Raw genomic sequence first — 20,342 nt, 5'->3', positions numbered from 1 at the left:
GACCTAGGACTGCCTGAGCTGAATGTGGTCTCGGCTGCTTGGGAAACCTCAGTGGGGCTCTCCTCTGTGGATTCTTCTTGCCTTTGCTTACATCCTTGTAAACCTGTGGCCTCCCCAGCATCCCCCAGAAAATGGATTTGCTGTGTAAAGAATCACCTTTTTTAAGGAGGAGGGAAGAACGGGGGGGGGGGGGGAAGGAAAAAAAGCTTTGAACCAGACTACTGCTAGTTCTATTTGATGTTCTTGTATGGGAAGAGTCAGGAAGGCTGGGATAACATACCTTGCAGCTTTCTCTGTGCTGTCCTGTCCTGTGCGTGGTATGATTTGGGGCGGGGAACACGTGCAGCGCCCCGCGGCTCCTTGCGGTACGGCTCTTTCCCGCGGGGCGGGGGGAGGCGGCGCTGCCCGGCGGCCTGGGGGGGGGAGCGTTCGGCGGAACTGCCCGGGCAGGGGCATCGCAGCTGTAGGCTCATTCTCTTTACTCTTTAGATCTGATCAAAGCACGCTGGGATTTTGCCCATTGAAAGAGCTGTGAATCCCGGTATCCTTGTCGTTGTGCTCGACAGTTGATAGGATGCATACCCGTGCAAGGTGAGGTAAACGACAGAGACATTCTTATGCAGGCTTTCAAACACATGTGCCTCGGTTTAGCTGCTCTTTGTATGTAGAGAGGTGTGCGTGTGCTATCCCTCTTAAAAAAAATTTATATATCTGTATTTATGCACGCTTATGAATCTGAATGAGAGAGGGACGGACTCTCCTTGGAGTTTATTTATCCCTTTTAAAGAGACAATATACTGGTTATCTCAGTATGCATGTAAATAACAACTCTTATCCAAAGACAGCGTTTGCCATTGCAATTACTATTGATTTTTCATAAAGTACTGTTGGAATAGTTCTTCATTATTGGAATGTTAAGTTTTACTTCTATCCGGACCAAATTACACTTGTACTTCTAGTGGTGCCTGATGATGGTGCTGTGCAGAGTTTCCTTCATCCCACCAAGAAAATGTTTCCTCAATGTTTGAAGCTGCTTCGGGTGCCTCTACACATCGGTCTGGTGCAATGTAAAGAAGGAAAAAACAGGACTTTATTTGCAGGATGTGTTTTGATTCAAGCCTGCAGATCCATTTTAGGGGTTGACCAGCCATGCCTGTGTGCCAGCCGCTGCTCTGGCAGCACTAAATGGCTGACAGAGACAGGTCTTCTCCCTCCCCTGCTGATGTTCCTTTCCCTTTATGGTAGCCCTAGTTCCTTTCCTCCTTAGATGAGCTGTGTTTGGCCTAACAGGATTATCCACCTCTTCTGTTCCCTCTTCCCCTCCCTGACATTTGCAGCTTCCCCTAAGTAACTGTCTGTTACTGTTTGAATCTGCTTGCCATGATGCACATCTTTGAAGCTTTGCAATAGTTCTCAGAGTTAATGATACTCCATCATTTTTACTGTAAGTTTTATTCTTTTCTCCATTTTATTTTTTCCTTTGTAATTGCAAAACTCTCAGTGTAAAGTAATGGTAAATACAGTCTTACATTTATTGTCATGCTTCCAAGTGAAGCTCCTGATTCATTTACTCAGGTTCTTATCTACTTGGCTGTTTGTTTATATCGTTTCAATGAACCCCTTGGACTTGGTTGAGTCAGGCTGCAAGTTGTGTTCGTGTATGCATGTATATACACTAACACTTTGCACCTTTTAGTAAATTGCTCAGGTTTATGCTGTAGTCTGTTTTCTACAGTGACACTGATTAATCTTTTGCTTAGTTGAGCTACTTAAAAAAAACCTAACCCAAAACTAAGTATCAGGAGATAGGGGTTTTCTCACTGGTTATACAGATTGATGCTCTACTGAGTCACAGGCTGTGGTGGCCACAGCCCAGAATGTGTCTCACTGGTCTCCTGCACAACACCAGAGTGCCTTTTGTGAATCTTACTCAGACGCTTTGCTTTCTTCTTCCAACTCCTTTTTCTTCCTCTTGAGAAACTAAAAAATTATTCACAATTTGTCTGTTCTTCACTCTCCAAATTATTGATAAATGTTTTCTGTTTAGCTGTCGGTCCTTTGTTTTATTTACAAAAAGAAGTATTATTTGTAGTTGTAAAATACGCACTATACCTACCTGTTCTTGAAATAATGAAGTTCCCTTTCCTGTGAATTTAAAAAGACAAATCTGAAAATATTTGGTTTAGTAATTTCTCCTCTAGAGGTTTTTGGGTCTCTTTCTGTCAGGTTCATCCCCTTGCAGTTTTAGGAACTCCTGATACCCTGGAGCTGAACAGAATCTTTGAAGTTTGTTGTCCAGGGGTTTTTAATCTATCTAAAGCACTGTTTTGTAACTGACATGGATAAAACACCCAGCAGTGGTGGTGAATGATTTTTTTTTTTTTTTTTTTTTTTTCACTGAGCATAATGTTGCTTTATTAGTGTCAGCTCTCCCGATTCGTATGCTAGAAGAGGCTTCTTCCTGCAGGGATGATACTACAGCTGTTGCTTGTTAAGCACCAACTTTTAGTGTTACTCCACTGTAGCATTTTTAATTTATTTGTGGAGTCATGGTCTCCTTCATGTTTTGGATGGCCGTATTGCTTCACTTCAGTTTCTACATTCTTTCTCCCTGATCTTCTGGATACATATTTCAGTAGATATGTCACAAAGGCTGGTATATTTTTCATTTTTACTGCTTTCCTTTTTATTTGGGTTAAGGTTGCTGTGTGTCTGAAGATGTGAACAAAGTTACTTCTCTGGTGGGTCGTGTTTTGTATTCTGCTATGATTCAGCTGTGATTTTCATTCTCTGCCTCTTGCAAGCAGTGCTATTAGATATTTGTGATGAATCTTTTCTGTTACCATCAAGGCCTGCATTCCTGTTTTTGTTGGCTTTGGTCAGGATTTCTCTTGAAAATTTAAACTGTTGTCTTCAATGGAAAAGATTAATTAGAAAAAAGGATTAACTTTTTAAGATAGAAGTTTGGAAAGTTGTCAATTATGAAGTGGTACAGAACTTACATACTTGAGAAATCTATAATTTCTTCTTTTTTATAATTTCTTTTTTTTGTTCTACAGCAGTAATATATTGAAAAACTTATGTTTATAATTTCATGGCTGTTAAAAGCTGCTTTATTATTATTATTATTATTCATTATCCAAAATTCAGTTAGTTTCCATTTGCTAATGTACCACTCTCTTATCTTTTACTGGCTAATAGGAAGAAGAAATCATATTTTTTGTTTCAAGTTTGGCCTAAAGCTCATAAACCTAATTTCCATTATATGTATTGATGTCAGAATGAGGAAAAGCATATCTTGAAAGTTTTACTCTCATTTGTCAAGGGTATTAAGTTTTGATCTGTATCACTTTCAGTAATTGGTATCTATATAAATATCAAATGTATATAAATTCTAGATACTCTCTGATTTGTTGGAATGCTTGGTATTTTATAAAGCATTAGTTTATATCAGTTGCTTGATAATGCTATGCATTGAATATAAAGTCTGTGCTGCACATTCACAGTGAGTTGACATAAAGTACTAGATTTCTTCATTTTTTTAAATGCTGTGTACCAGTTTTACTTACAAGGAGACTCTCTGCAAGCATCTATCTGTCTTTATTGAAACATGGGCTATATTAGAGTGCAATTATTCAAGCTGCCCAAAAAAAGGGAAGGAGTAGGGAGGAAACGTAAATAACTCAATAGCCAAAACTAAAATCTTTAACTTGAATTTGTCCTGGCCTTTGGATGAAGTACACGATATCTTTTCCTCAGAACACTTGCTTTATGCAGTATTTTGATCGGATGCTATCTAAGAATAAATTAATCGTGCAAAGTCAAGTATGGTGTCACTTGCAAGATCGCTGGTTTGGGCTTTTTATTATTGCTGCTAGGGTAAAGTCCGTGAAACAAAGAGTTCAGGAGAGGGGTCATCTTACAACGTAAATGGTTATGTGTTGTCTTACACTAGAGTTCCACCATCAGCTGTCACTGCCTATGAGGACATTCCTACGTGCTCGTTCCTGCCCCGTGTGCTCCCCCAGCCCCATATGTTGTCATTACATACTTAACGTGGCAATACACTGAGCCAGACTAAAGAACTGATGGAGACTAAAACTGTGGCAGTAGGAGACAAAAGAAACAGAAATATTCTGGTAAAGTGCCCAGTTGGGTTCATTGAGTAAACACGTCAGCTCCTGTCCTGGCTCAAAGGAGGGGAGATGTTGCAAAACTGGAAAGCCAGTTGCTGAGGTATGGAGCAAACTGCCTCTCGTAGCATTGTTGCCTCTTTCAGCCTGCACACCAAGGTGGTGTCTGCTGCTGATGTGTTCACACAGCTCCAGTGTTGAGTGAGACCTAAACTGGAATCTCTGTGGCCCGTCACCTTCTGTATTGTGATAGATACCTGTATGAAACAGACCGTGACAAAGCCAGTAAATCTGTATTTGTTGTTTATTTACTGCATACCTTAATTTATAAGAATGTTTATCATTCTCAGCTTACAGCTGAAGGCACCCAGAGCTGTCCTATAGCATGCAAAGTGCTGTAAGTGCTATGAAAATTGGGCATGTGGTGTTGCCGGACACTTCGCCAATCTTTCCATGCCAAGATCCCAGTCAATCCACTGGGAATAGTGGCCTCGTGGCTGCAGTGAGCACTGAGTGGTTAGTGCTGCATGGCACTGGGCACTGTGATGCGATGAGTCAGGGAGGCTGCCTGGTCTGGCCTAGGGCCGGCAGCTCCAAAAATGAGCAGGAAAATGTTTTAGTGATGCTCCATGGACAAGTACCTTGCACTAAATGATATAATGGCTGAAAAAAACCCTTTAAAAATATTAATACTAGACTACAAGATAAGATATGTACCAACCAGGACCAAATACAATTTGTCTGTGTTATGTAGATATTGCAGTTCCCTGAGTTTTATATGCTTGCAGCTGTGATATTCCATTTCTATCGTTACTGTGTGTAATCTATAACCTTCATCTAAGAAACACGACTCATTAATTAATCATTAACAAGGGCAAGACATGCAACAGCATGAAGTGTGCCAAATCCTCTCTCAAAGTTTTTAAGTGTCTGACTGCATGTAGATACCATCTCAATAGTACTGGCAAATTACTCTATAAGGACCAGATCTTGAAGTGTATAGTAAATTTATGGATTTTTATATCAATTGCTCCAGCGGCACTCAAAAGTAATTTACAACGTTTCTTTACATTTAATTAACCCTCTTTGTACTCTTACTAAGTGCAGTTACTGTGGTTACTAGCACTGCTGGTATTAGCTGAAATTTAAATAGCAACATCGGCCGTGGCAGACGTGTGATATTTGTACCAATAGGCACCCACTGGATTTTTTTTAAGTCTTTACATGTGCCTCATTTTCACTAACATTGAGAAGGATTCTGGACATGTGCAAACATGATTCTGGACATGTAGGGGGTGCCCTGTGGTGGGGTCGCTGTGGGCCAGGTTGGAACTGGCCAGAGGCCCAGCACCTCCCTGCCGCTGCCCGGGCATGGACACCCCACATGATTAACAAGAAGGTAACTGGTGAACTTACCCTTTTTTACTTTATTTTCAGTACAAACTTCATTCTCATTTACCTTTTTCACTGATTAACTGACCGTTGGATGACAATTTCATTGTAAACTTGCAGTGTGGCTGTGAAGGAAATAGATGCTTTTCCAGGTACTAGAAAGGTACTCCCATGTTCCTCCTGCTCCTTAGAAAATAATCATCTCTCATCATTAGATGCTGATAAATTAGAAGAGAGACAGAGTCTCTCAGACTCCAGAAATACTTTGTGTCAGTGACAGGCTGGTACATGGGCCGTGCCTTCTCTTTTGAGAAGTGGAGTACCCTATTTTTATGCTGGTTGGGTACTGTCTGCTGAAATTACTTTTTAAGAATGTGATATTATTTGGTATTGTAAGAGTAGTTTCAAAGGAACAACTCCATTCTGTCTCTTTTTGCTTTCTGTCTTGCTTGGTTTGACTTATTTGTAAATGCTGGTAGATGTATACAAATATTTCTCACCTGTCTTCTTACAGAAAGGCACATCAAGGTAAAGAGTTGTTAGAATTTAGAGAGACATCTCAGCTTGTCGGATTGCATTTTTAGCCAGTTTTGGTAACGAGTAGCTTACTGAAAAACCCTATAATGAAACGTGAAACTTGTTTTAATTTTTGTTGCTTAATTTACTACATGGATTTAGGATGGCTTTGGGGAATTTTTTTATTCTGGGAGTTTTTCATTTTGGGAGTTATTGCTAGACTGCTTCATCTTTCTTTGGACCTCTCACATGTAAAATAGGCCAAAGGAGAAACTGAAAACAGTAATTGTAGTGCTACTGCATTTTTTTACAGTGTCAGGGGAGAAAGGAAATCAAATGCTTTAAAATTTCCTGTGAGTTTGAAAAACTTAGTACTTAATTTAGTCTTCTTATGAAGTAATTTTTGTATCATCTTTTATCTCTTCCATGCAAATTGCTACATGAGATGACATGCTACCAGCAGCACAATGAATGGGAGTCCAGCAGGAGCTGGTGGGCATGGTGGGGCTCGCAGCAGTGGCTGCGCGGCTGGTGCGGCGTGGGAAGGGCTGGGACTGGATGGGCTGGGGCTGAGCGGCCTGCCAGGCTCCTCCTGGCGAGGGCTGGCCTTGGCAGGACCCCTCCAGTCCCGCCTGGGCAGGCAGGGCAGTATGCTGTGCCGCGGCTGAGCCCTGAGCAGGAGGCCTGGGTGCTCCAACTGGTCGGGCTTTCAAAGTCAAACTACTTCTCAACTTTAGCTGGGAGTGGCCACATGTGTCTTTCTGTTAGTTGACAGCTCCCCATAATCAGTTTCTAAGCCTCTATGAGATGGTCTTTCTTGAGGATTAAAAGATGACCCTACATGTCCTGTTGTCAGTTTTTGCATGAGTCTGACTTCAGGCAGATTTGAGCTCTCACGAATTACTCCTTGTTCTTTTTCTTGGTAGATTATCAGTGTTTGTATCTCAGTGTAACCTGATGCTGCTCTTACGAATGTTTCTGTTCCAAATTCAGCAGTTCCTGAAAAAGTGATATACAAACAGGGAATGTATAAAAGAATTAGCAATTATAAGCAAATACTGTAAACGGCACAGAATTATGAAAGCGGGAGGTATGTAATGGAAGTGTAATTTGCATTGAGGCACAGGTTGATAGGATTGCACAAAAGAGAGTAAGCATAATAGTGAAAATAAGGAGATTATGAAAGTAAAGACTGCATTCCAACCCCTAATTAGTGAGGTTATCTGTATTTCAGCTTCTGCATTTGTGAATTAAAAACACAGGTTTGTCTTCACATTCATATTCTTAGAAGATCTTATGCCTAGATTCTGGCCTTAAAGATTTTACATGATACTAATGTACAATGTGTATCGAATTCTTTGTCTTATTTAAATAATTGATGCTTTATGGAAAGCTGTTGGCCTGAAATACAATTATGCCTATTCATTTCCAGGGAGATAGACCTCAGCAGTTAAATAGTGCTAGTACATCAAGCTTATTTTTTAACCAAAAATAAGTACCATTAATTTATATTCAGTGAAAGCAATAGATAAAGCTGGCAGTGTTAAATACTCTCAATGTTAAAAGAAAATTGCTTAAAAGTTACATGTGTAACGGTGAAAAGCATTAGCTTGTCTTTATAGGTTTTTAGATGTATTTGTGAAATATTTGGCTCTAGTGTTGATGGCCTGCTTGTCTGTTCCCACCTCCAGCCTGTGGTGATTTTGTATTTTTTGAGTGGGTGGGTATCAACTGTTCAAATTTCTTTGGCAGCATGACCAATCACTTCTTCACCATTATTTCTTATTGTTTAATTTCATAATGCTTGGTGAAACCTATGTTTTTTCCAAGTTATCTTACATGTAGTTGTGGCTCTACCTGGATCATTTCATTGACCAGGTGAAAAACTAATCAGGTGCTGAGGCTGGGGACACGTTAGGTAATTTCTCTTTCCCAAAAATCTTTTTAAGGATAATGAAAATACTGAGGAAAATGTGGGAATCAACAGGTAGTATAAAGTATTGCATGCTGAGAAAGAGAAGAACAAATTGACAGAGGAAGCAACAAGTGGTCTGTGAAATGGAGAGATCTAAGAGTACTTTAATTTAAACTTTCCACAGTAAAGATACCTAGAAAAAAAGTCTTGATCTCAAAGTTTTGAGGAATACTGTCCAAGATTATCATGTCTTTTATTTGGGAATTGAGTAGAGAGGGCATGGTCCATTCCTATCTACTCATTTCAGCAGTGTAAAGATTAAATAACTAAGAAATCTCATTGCTTGGGTGTCTACATTCAGGACAGGGAGGAGGGAAAATGAGAGGCATATGGAAAGGTGCCTCTAGAAGATTATTTTTTACATCCAAGAGTGGGTAGATTTCATTGCCCTTTTGGTAATTAAAAACCGAGAGATAAGTACCAAAATACTTTTTAAGTCTTTGCTTATTACTAGTATTTTACAGTTAATTCTTTCTGAAAGTTACACTTCTTTTTTCTTCCTGACAGATCCTTGCTTTTCATTGCCCAACGCATTAAGAATTCTCTCTCACCTGATGAGCTAAAGACACAACTCACAAAGACTGCAAAATAGAGAACTGAGACTTCCCCTTTCAGTGAGTAGTCACAACTTCAGTTTTGTATGTTGTTTTGCTCTGAGATGTGTTTATACTGTCGACCGAAGTGCTTCCATCTATGCTTGAAAAATGCCTAGAAAGATCTCTGCAGGAAAGTGGTTTTGTAGAGGAAAGCAATTTGTCTCAGCACTTTCCTTTACAGAATCTACTTCAGTCTTTTCCAGCCCAACTGAATTACTTCAGAATGCTTCACTAAAACAAATATGCCTTTTTCCTACCTACCTGGATTTTCACTTGCTGGAGTTGCCCATCCTGACAAATTCAGGATCAAATGAGGATGTTTGCTTATTGCTCCTGGCATCAAAAGAAATTTTTCTTCACTCAAGTGGACCTTTTATTGAGATTCTTAACACAACAAAAACTATTTAGTCCGTATGAATGGCTACATATCATCAAGTTGAAAATCTGCAGATGCTATAATATATGCTGTGCAAAGAAAAGATAAACTAAGAGAAAAACATTTCAAATTACTTGTTCTTTTGTGGTGTCTCTAACTGCTGGACAGAATGCTCACAGGACACCCTATAATTCAATTAATGTTGTACATATGCTCTGGGAATTCATGTAATTATATACAGTAACACACTTATCCCGGTGTGTCCAGCAGAGGAAGTAGGCTAGCTTGCTTAGAAGTAACTCAAGAGTAAAGCAAATAGTAACCTTCAGTTGATGGATTCCCTTAAAAATTTTAAACTTTTTTTAAATTTTGAGCTTTTTATTCTCTTGGAGATTTTAACTTTACTGAATACAGTTTTTTGTGATACACCTGAAAATTCTTACTCAAGCCATTTAATTCAGTGTCAATACTTCTTAAGAAACTACTTCTAGATTGTGCCTTTTGTAAAATGAATGTTTTAGTTGGAGTTGGTTTAATGTAACATTTTAAACTGTATCACATGTCTTTAAAAGCATGGCAAAATTGTGAGGTTTAGATATGATAAGCACCAAATTCCGAGTGAATTCTTTCATTCACACTGAAAAAATCAACACATTCTTCTGCATTGCTTGCAATGGTTCAATTGGTTGTCATTATGTATTTTCTACTAAAAGGTTATTTTCTGACTCCATGACTCTCTGTTTCTTAAGGTTTTAGACCATTAAGATCTGTGCTCCCTGCTTATAAAAGAAATTATTCTAAGTGCCTGAATCTTTGAATTTCCAAAGTTTATGTAGTATAAGAAAATTAAAATGAGAAAACCAGAAATGCTTCAGTATAAGTAGTTCTTTATATTGGGAAAGAAAATTTGGTCGGATTGTGGAGTTATTGTTTTACTTTCATGCAGGTCTGAGTTTCATGATAGTTTTCTGCCAATTCTGTATAATTAGAAAAATACAATAGGGGATTCCTGAAAATTGTTTTTACTGTTATAAATGTATCTATATACTTCATGTAAAAGTTCATAAATTTGTTTTGAGGGATCTTCATAGCCCATCTTCAAATAGTTAAAGAACAGATTGACGAGTACTTCTCATACCAGATTCCTGGAGAAATGATATTAAATGATAAAAGACATTGGTCCGGAAGCTCTCACTTCTGCTCTGTATTTCAACTGCAGTCTGTCAATAAAAGGCTGCAGAAGGAGGTCCTCAGTGAAAATTTCAAAACACCTGATAGCTCAATCTCAGAATCCCCTGCTGTAGTCTTGGTTTGTTTGGTTTTGCTGCCTGTTTTTTATAAGGGAACCTGAATAGTGCCAAGTGATCTCCCAAGGTCCGACAGCGGGTCAGGAGCAAAGCTGAATGTGAAATCGCAGTCATAATTCCCTGCGGTAATTCAGGTTGAAATGTGTCCATTTTAACCTTGCAAAATGGTGGCTATGTTGCTCTGGAAAATACTGAGAACAGGAAGGATTTTCAGCTACCAAGAATTCCTTCCTACTGCTCCTCATCATATGGTTGTGGGAGTTTGCTGTGGGTTTGATTTGAGTTGAGACACATGCTAGGACGAGAGAGCTGAATGCTGTGGTGTTTGTGAGAAGCAGAGCCTTCTTCCTTCATTAGCAGTGAAGCAGTTGCTTAAGAGGATTTCCATCAGTTCCTCCAGCTTAGGGAGGAGCCCTCACAGACCCCCAGGACAGGGGAAGAACACGGGTACCACAAGAAGATCGCACACAGTATATTACTTTGCCTGATTTGAGGTTTTATGTTGGGGACTTTGGGGTTTTCTGAGATGTTCTGTCTTTACATGCCACAATGATATTTCCTTCACTGCGGGTTTGGAGTTGGGAGTTTGTCCTGGGCTCTGTCCCAGCTGTTGGTGCCACCTCTTGTCTTCAGCCCATCTTCTTTATTTCCCTCATTAAATTTGTGTTCCTGTGGATTTGCTTGTGTGATGAAGTGGTGCTGGTAACTTCTCAGTTATTTCTCTTTTGTGTTGCTTGCCCAGACTCTCAGCACTGCCTGTTTCTGCCTTTTAATTTTTTTTGTCCTTTAGACAACTGAAAAACACTCACCATCAGGTCCCAAACAAAAATATTGAGAATAATTTCCCTACATTGTGTCCTTCTCTGACATTTTCTATGTTATTCAGAGGCCATTGCTGTGACATCAGTGTTTCAGCATATTTGTTAGGTTTGCTTTTTGTTTGGGGGTTTTATTTGGGTTGTTTTTTTTTTTTTCAGCGAAGACTGCTATCACCTCGTTATGGTGGATCAAAGCCTTTAGAAAGTAACTACCGTAAAGAAGAAAGTTTAACAAAACCCTTCTGGTCTTATCCTCAAGGGAGGATGCACTTTCTTAGCTCTATGCGTCTTGGCTGTAAATTCCCTTCTTCTGTGGGAGAAGGAAGAAAACAGCCTCTCAGTCACTGCCATCTTTGGTGCTCTTCTTAGTTCTGGGTCTGGAGGATGCAAAATTTTTTGCACTTTTAGGGCTGCTGCTCTGTATAAAAGAACATGTTCTGTATGCTTTGAAAACCTTCTGTAAACTCACATTGCTATGAATAATCAAAACTACTTGAGAAAATTGAGAAAATGTAGCCCTCTTTATTATCAGGCTTACATGTTTGATTTGTTACTTTCCAATGATTTTTAAAGGGAACAAAAGTATACAAAATAATGTGAAATGTTCATGGATCTTCTAAGTGACAGTATCCATCACCAACATTAATGCTTTGTGTTTGAGCCTATAGATCAAAGACTTGTTTGTGTGGTTTCTGCCAAATTCCAGGGCTGCTACTGCCAGTTGCATGTACCTTTGTTCTGGCCAGCTCCTGAGAGGTACCTTCAGTGAGAGTTAACAGTTATTTCTAGTGTGCTTGCACTTAAGACTTTTCATAATTCTTTAATTTGCCTTTCCCCTTTCTACCTTTCTAGTGTAGTTCTGTGCTCACAGTCTGCACACCTCCCCTCCAAAAAAAACCAAACCAAAACCAACCACCGAAACCCAACCGTCCTGCAAAACCCCAAACTCCACTTCCATTGAATAGATTCACTTCCATGAGATTGCATAAATGTACTTCTTTGTATCTTTTAAAGATACAAAATCCTGTTTTGCTGAAATACTAGTCAATAGATGTGAGGAAAATGTCTATATTCTCTAAATATGTAGTCTTGTAAAGAATTTTATTTTTAAGTATGCTCTTATCCTTCCCTAAAGCAAGTTATTTCCTTTCCATTGATTTTTTTTGTATACTTGTGTTTTTGAATAGTTGTGTTTTTTATTTCTTAAGCAGCAAACTCACGATCAGAACTTGATAAATAAAATATTTGCACTCAGAAATGGAACCACAAAACCAATGTAACTTCTGCTATTGATTTTTCTCCTGCATAACTATTTTGGCAGCAATGTCAGAATACCATCCTGTGTAAGCATAAAACTTACTTAGAGTAAATTGTTCTGAATTATGAACTAACCAATAAATCAGTATTGCTACAATGTTGTACTCCCATTCCCCACCCCTCCCCTTAAATCTGTATCCCTAATAAGATACAATGCATTGGAAAATTGTTTTTGATTTTTTTTTTAAATTACTATAGTAAAATGGACACTTCCTGGAATTATCAGCAATAATTCAGCATGATGAAAGAGCAAGGATATATATTCAATTAAAATGGATCGTTGTAGTATGAATGATGTTTACAGAAGCAGAATTAAGATGTTACCCATGCTTTTGTAAATTATGCCATATCACCAATCACTTGTTCTACTAAAGCATATTTCAAGGGAGAAGGGATGGTATTTCTTTCCATTTCTGTCTTTGTTATGGAGTTTAGTAGAATATTAGTGTGGTTTGACCTATTTAGTTTTAGGAGTGACTTTAAATTTATCAGGACATATGCCCACACTTTGCCCTTAGAGCTGCAAAAATACTTGTTGGGAGAGAAATTTATTTAGCAGCATTTCTTAAGACCCAAGATTTGATTTGAAGAAATAAATGAAACACTGTCATTTCTCAAGTCCTGCATGAATAGATGAGAAATTGAATCTTATTTTGGATAAATTCAGGATTCTGTCAGATGTGTGGAAGACGGGAATAATTCAAGCAGAACAGTAAGTCTAGGATGATTTACAAAAAAAAAATAAATTATCTTAAAATATTTTTGGTGGACTCTACATATAAGTATTCAAACTGAGAGTCTGTAATGAGAAAAACTGTATAAAAATACAAAATTATCACTAAATATCAAGTAAGAATGTCTAGCAAAGATAACTAACATGTTTGAAATACTGTATTTTTAACTGATTACTATGTAGCATACAAAGTTGAGTGTTGATAAATAGATGCTGATATTATTCAGTTTTTTATGAGGATTCTCTTGGAGTTAGGTACAGGTTTTACTAACAGTAATCTGCATTCTGTGCCATGAAGTTGTGTAATTCATATATTTTTCATATACTTCAGTGGGATATGAGGTTTTGTATAAAAAAGGCTCTGTGGAGGGAAAAAAAAAAACCAAAACAAACACATTTGAGCTTTGTCTGATTTTTCTAACTAAGGGCAGGTTTTAATAAATGTCATAATTTTAGAAAGAAAACTGATCTTTTTCTTTCTATGGGAAAATGGGACTGTGGGTGAAAGAGAAAATGTTGTAGATATTTCGACTGACCTAGAATGCAAGCTTGAGGGAAATGTTAGTATACTTCTTACAGTGAGGCTGAAATGGACAGATCTTGACTAGAAACTCTGAAATGGCATTCTGTGGCTGTGCTTGGAGAGCCCAAGGAAAAGAGTTGCAGCTCATCACAGATGATGCTCTCTGAAATACTTCTGTGTATCCTGCTACAAGCACTGAATAAGGGTATCTGACATCAAGGAAAATGTACAATCCTAGCTGTGGTGCTCTTAGCAATCTGTCTTTTATTTACAATTTTATCTATCCTTTCCTTTACTGGTAATTCTAGATTGTTGTGGAGCCAATTCTGAAGTCTTACTGGAAACTTGCTGTGACTTCAGAAGAAACTCTATGTGCTTGAGAATGATGTAGCTCTTCATGTTTGATGAATCCTGAGCTGAAATATTTTAGAGCTACCTCGTTAAAAGGAAAAGGTTTGCAGTCAGCATCCTTCTTGGAAGGAACCCTCTGTTTGTAATTACTTTGTGACTGGAGTTTGAGGTAGTGTGGCTGTGTAGGTGTCTGATAAATGTTTTTGGTGGAATAGAGCACACATGTGAGGAATGAGTAGATAAAGCTGCATTTCAGTTCCATTCATTCCAGTCCAGGCTGGTTCCTTGGCCCTCATGAACAGCTCATTTTTGTGTATTTAAAGAAAAAAAAATATTTAAGAGAAGGCAGTCTTGTGTAAATAGACATTTTCTTCCAGGTTTTTCCTTTGCTTTTCATTGTGCTGTTTGTGTTTATAGAAGTAGCAGGTATAAACTGGTTCATTAGGCTTTGAATGCCTGTTATAAAATATGCTCCAGTTCTGAATCAGTCTGAAATCAAATCACAAGTTAACTTTTAGTCAGCAAGCTTCAAAAATCAGATTTTGTAGAAAGAAAACAGAAGCAGTAGATAGAGCTAAACTGCCATCACAGTGAGAAATCAAAATGTTCAGTGCTTACAGACGTTTTGGTATCAGGAAGAGCTACCACCATCAGTACTCCATCTGACAGCTATATATATTTGCCACTGAAGCTGGGACATGAATCAGTTACAATAAGCCTGAAAACAGGCTCAGATGTCATCCTGGAGATGGCTGCTATTGACTGCAGGAAAGGAGATATTAGAGTGAGCAAGATACCTTACAAGAATAAATCAGTTTTGAGTAATAGGGAGTCCTCCAAGGGTGCTAATAATGCAGTAGAAAAACATGTCAGTAGGGCACTGGAGAGTGACAAGATTATGCTGCACTGTAGCAGTGTTGCAATTCCAGTAGGCATATGAGGCAAGATGATTCATCGCACAAATGATTTTTGTTCTACACTTTTATTCTTCTTTTCAATTTGAAGTTGTACGCAGGGAAGGTTGTGGTTTGCTAGTTATCTTCAAGCTATTATTTATTCTCGGTTTCACTGTGCCTTATACAAGTTTGTAATTTACATAAACATTACTGGTAATGTTAGTATGTTTACAGTGACCTGAAGTGGAAAAACAGTATGAACACCATTGTCTTACATGATCTGCTACAGAAAACCAAAATATACCTTTCAAAGTATGGGTTTCAGCAGAATAATTAAAAATTATATTTTTGGTATAATAAACTCAATATAAATGGATTTTTATTTTTTTTTTTTTTAACCTAGCATCTGCTCACCTGTTTTACTGGCAGATGGGTATAACCATGCCTTTTTGAGCATGTATAGCAGAAGCAGCATTACTTGATACAAGTCTTTACTGACCTAGCTTTTTATACCCGCTGGCAATCTGGGCCGTGCTTGTACAACACGAGGTTAATTACGGTAATGTGAACATGTACATTAAAACAACCTGCCTAGTGGTAGATTTTTTTTTGTTTACAACATTGCATCTTTTTTCTTATTTTTAATATTAGCTTTGTCATAACTGTAATGTGGAACATTTCATGGACAGTTGAAGTTTCCCTCACTTTAGCAGAAATCTGGCTTATTATGCAGATATCTGCTTTTGACAATGAGCATCTGCAGCTACTCAAGTCATAGAGATGGTGGTGTATGTGTCTAGGCATCTTCATTTGTTATGCTGTGTTATCCTATAATAAATATGCAGAATATATTGCAGTAGAACAATCACAATGCAGAAAAAGAAACACATTGGTGTTTTGTTACATGATAGCTGGCTGTGCTGGTGGTTATAACGCAAGTAGTTAAATCCAAGTGGAAGGAATTTTCCTTTAAAAAAAGATATTCTAAATATTTGCTTTATCTCATTTTTTTAATTCAATCTCCTTAGCAACAGAAACATCTGTTCCTTTTCTCTTAGTCATTACATTCAAAGAAAGTAGCTGCTTCAAAAATAATGAAAGCAATTTCTATGAATTGGGTAGCTATTAATTGTTGCCAAGATGTTTTAGTATGATAATAAGACATGCGACAATTGGCTTTTTTCTTTAATTGAAATATAACTGTCTAGTTAACCTGTGCTGGTTAGGTGAGCTATAATCTATCAGCTCTTGTAGTGCATTTATTGTGTGATTTTCTGTGTGACAGAGACAAGAGTGAGCTTGACTTATTTCTGGTTTACTTAGGAGATACTTAATATCTATGTGTGGATGGTTGTTTCACCTAATGTTTTATTAATTTGCAACTTCAAAGCAAGTCAGTGAAGAGTTTGCCTTGAAGAGAGAAGACTGACTATGCATGGCCTTACAAATACATATTTTTGTACGTCAATCTACAATATGAAATGGTATAATTAATTCAAAATATGGACTTTGTTTTATAGTGATGCTCTTTCTCAAACTACTATATATTTTTCTGTAGATTGTGATAACCCAGTTTAAAGCTGTTATTTGGTTTCAAAAGGGTTTACTGATCCGTAATCTTCGGCTGTATGGCCAAGAGTATATTCCTAAATCACAACAAATTGGCACATGTAGGTGAGATTTAGAAAGAAATGATCTAGGACTGCAGGATCAGGATATGAACTGCTCTCTCTAAGCCGAGAGAAACAGACTTACCTTTGCAGTGTTGAGAGGGAAGGACCTTTGCTCCTACCCTATCCTTGAGTGACTGTCATTTAGAGCTAATTGCACATGGATGGACTGCATCAGTCTGGATAATGTTAACCTACATTAGTAACAGCAGTGGGGGGAAAAAAAAATTTTCAGATGGGCAACTTTCAGATGGGAAGTCTTAAGCTCAACTGAAGCTCAAGTAGCAAGGACTAGCAAGAGTAGCAAGGAGGGTTCTTACAGAAATGTATGCTCATTACAGAAGGAATTTCTAGGTGTTTATGGGTCCACTGATAGATGCAGGAAAAACTTAATGATGGATACTGTAGAAAAAGATTAAGTACCCAATGCCAGTTTTGCATTTTTCTTCCCAAGCAAAGTCTAATTCCAGACCTGTGTGTGTACTGTCTTGGTTTGAGGAGGAGAGGTGCAGACAGACTGATAAAAGGCTATTTTTATGTCCTTTGTACATAACGGCCAGCCTAACCTCAGTCCTTGGAAAGATTATGATTGTAGATTTGAAATCTACTTGCAAACTTGTCAAGCATGAGAAGATAATCAATAATAGTGTGGATTTCCTGCAGGGCTACTAGTGTTTTACCAATTTGATTACCTTCTACAATGAAATGAATAGTAATGTCAGTCATTTTACACATTTTAGTACCAAGCTGTTCTTTGAGTGCACTTGCACACTGAAGACACACAATAGATTTTCTGGATGCTTCTACAGAGTATGTATCTTGTGATTTTTATTCTGTTTTGGTTTTTTTGGGGGGGGGGGGGGGGGGTCGGGTGGCAGGGGGGTGGCACATTCTATTATTGTTTTCAGTGCTCTCTGATTATAGCACATGTGTACAGTGGGAAAAAGAAAAGAAAGCCTTTGACTTGACTTTTACTTCAAGGACCAGCAAAACTTTGAATTGGAGAAGGAAAAAGTAAAAATTATTACTGTTATGCTGTAATCTTGTCCTGGTTTTGGCTGGGATAGTTGGTTTTCTTCCTAGTGGCTGGTATAGTGTCTATGATTTGGATTTAGGATGAGAATTATGTTGAGAACACACTGATGGTTTAGTTGTTCCTAAGCAGTATTTATACCAAGTCAAGGACTTTCCAGGTTTTCATGCTGCTATGCCAGTGAACACTCTAGGGGTGCATGAGAAACTGTGACGGGGCACAACCAGGACAGCCAACCCAAACTGACCAAAGGGACATCCCAAACCATATGGCATCATGCTGAACAAAATAACACAGTCTCACCATTTGCCATGGAGTGATCCAGACTCCACTGGAACAGGGTGAAGATCTGGAACATCTGCAATACACGGACAACATCACTGTATGGGGTAACACAGCAGAATAAGGTTTTTGAGAAAGGGAAGAAAGTAGTACAAATTCTTCTGAAAGCCATTTTTGCCTTAAAACAAAGGTCAGGGGACCTGCAGAGGAGATCGTTTTGAGGAATAAAAACTCCCCATCCCTCTACTTCCTGTCCTGCAGTGGTGCAGGGGATGGGGGTTGCAGACAGTTCATCACACGTTGTTTCTGCTGCTCCTTCCTCCTCAGGGGAAGGGCTCCTCACACTCTTGCCCTGCTCCAGCATGGGTCCCTCTCACAAAAGAGTCCTCCATGAACTTCTCCAACATCAGTCCTTCCCACAGGCTGCAGCCCTTCATGAACTGCTCCATTGTGGATCCCTGGCATGGGCTGCATTTCTCCCAACAACAGACTCCTCCAGCTTGGGCTGCCCTCAGTGTCCTGCCTTCTTTGGGCACAGCCCCCGCTCCAGCATGGGGTCACCCCCAGGCTGCAGGTGGCATCTGCTCCACCGTGACCTCCCTGGGTGCAGGGGCACAGCCCGCCCTCTCACCCCGGGCTGCAGGGGTCTCTGCTCCGGCACACCTCCCCCCTTCCCCCCCTCCTTTCTTCCACTGAACTCAGTGTTTGCAGAGGTGTCTCCCTCACAACTGCCCCTCCTCCTCTCAGGTTCCCCTCCTTAAATATGTTATCACAGAGCTACAGCCACCATCACTCACTGGCTCAGCCTTGGCCAGAGGCAGGTTGCACTGGGAGCTGGAGGCGCTTCAAAGAAGTTTCTCACAGGAGCCACCACTATAGCCCCCTCCCCCGCTACCAGAACCCCACCACACGCAAACCCAACACAATATGGAAGAGTTGGGCCACTGAAGAACATAAAACAATCAGCAGGTGGATCAGGCTTCTAAGATTGAAGTGGCTCAGGTCAATCTCGATTGGCAACATAAGGGTGAATTATTTATAGCTTGGTGGGCCCGTAACACCTTAGAATCACAGAATCATCTAGGTTGGAAAGGACCCTGGAGATCATCTACTCCAACCGTTCACCTAGCACAGTTCCCACCTACAGCATATCCTTAAGCTCTAAATCAACTCTACTCTTGAACCCCTCCAGGGATGGGGACTCCACCCCCTCCCTGGGCAGCCCATTCCAACGCCCAACAACCCCTTCTCTAAAGAAATGCTTCCTAATAACTAGTCTGAACTTTCCCTGGTGCAACCTCAGGCCATCAAGGAAATGATGCAACATCTGGATGGGCGTGGAACTGAGGGGTGGGCTCGACGATGGACACTATTGCACAGGTTATCCATGAATATGAAACATGTGATGTAATCAGGCCAGCCAAGCCGCTAAAGCCCCTTTGGTACCACACTCCTGCACAACCACCAAGGCAAGTGCCACATGCTCACAGTGGTGAAAGCAACCATTGACCTTGTTAGTCAGTGCTAGGGAATCTGCCAATCATGCTGGCCCTGTACTGTAGAAGGGGATAAAGCCTCTGTAGTGCGTGTAATATTATGCTGGAGAAGACAGTCTGGGTTATTCCTGCCTTGGACAAAGGCAGACCCATCTGTGGGATAGCTTGTGTTCAATGACCTTAGCTGCACTTGGTGGGTAATACAGAAGGATGGAGAAGTCTGATGTGTACCTCAAGGGGATTTGATTTTGCATGAGAATAGCCAGTGATTTGAACTGTATGATGTTACCTCATATATAATACTGTATGTCATCACTACGGTGTTTGCTATATGCCATATCAATGGTATTACAGTAAGCATTGCTCAGATTAATGAATTCTGATGAAGCAGAGCAAAGTGCACTGATGACAAAACCAGACAAGTGCAGTGGTGATAGAACTAGAACTGGCTTCATCATGCAACAATCCATCACCACACGCCATCTCTCTTGCCCTGAAGGACTCTTGAAAACAGATGGAACCCAAAGTTGTAGACTAAATGAATATAACAGATGTTTCAGAGAGATGGCCCATAGACTAAGGGAATGGCATCTGTGTGTATGTATCAAAAGACAGGAAAGGTGGTGGTGATTAGCTGGGGTGTATTGGAAAGTGTGGGACCCAGGCATGACATAGATGGTATAGAATAAGGGGTGGATATTGTCCTGGTTTCACCTGGAATAGAATTAATTTTCTTCCCAGTAGTTGATGTAGTGCTGTGTTTTGGATTTAGGATGTAAATTATGTTGAGAACACACTGATGGTGTAGTTGTTCCTAAGCAGTGTTTATACCAAGTCAAGGACTTTTCAGGTTTTCATGCTGCCCTGCTAGCGAACACACTAGGGGTGCATGAGAAACTGTGAGGGGACAGCCAGGAAAGCTAGCCCC

The 20,342-nt window shown here is 39.5% G+C and overlaps 1 protein-coding gene across 13 annotated transcripts in view; it reads left to right on the top strand.

Annotated features, from left to right (window-relative positions):
- Window positions 1-20,342, top strand: part of TENM2 (teneurin transmembrane protein 2) — an 808,680-nt gene that overhangs the window by 178,288 nt on the left and 610,050 nt on the right. For 12 of the 13 annotated variants that reach the window (XM_074916403.1, XM_074916402.1, XM_074916400.1 and 9 more), the window contains one exon: window positions 8,524-8,630. The gene's annotated coding sequence lies outside the window, so the exon portion shown is untranslated. Of the gene's footprint in view, window positions 1-466; window positions 592-8,523; window positions 8,631-20,342 lie in introns of those variants that run through there. The other variant, XM_074916392.1, reaches the window with a different exon arrangement.

This window comes from Athene noctua, chromosome 12, assembly GCF_965140245.1.
Source record: "Athene noctua chromosome 12, bAthNoc1.hap1.1, whole genome shotgun sequence".
Taxonomy (NCBI): Eukaryota; Metazoa; Chordata; class Aves; order Strigiformes; family Strigidae; genus Athene; species Athene noctua.
Note: the sequence above shows the minus strand (reverse complement) of the source record. Positions and strands in the feature narration are given on the sequence as shown.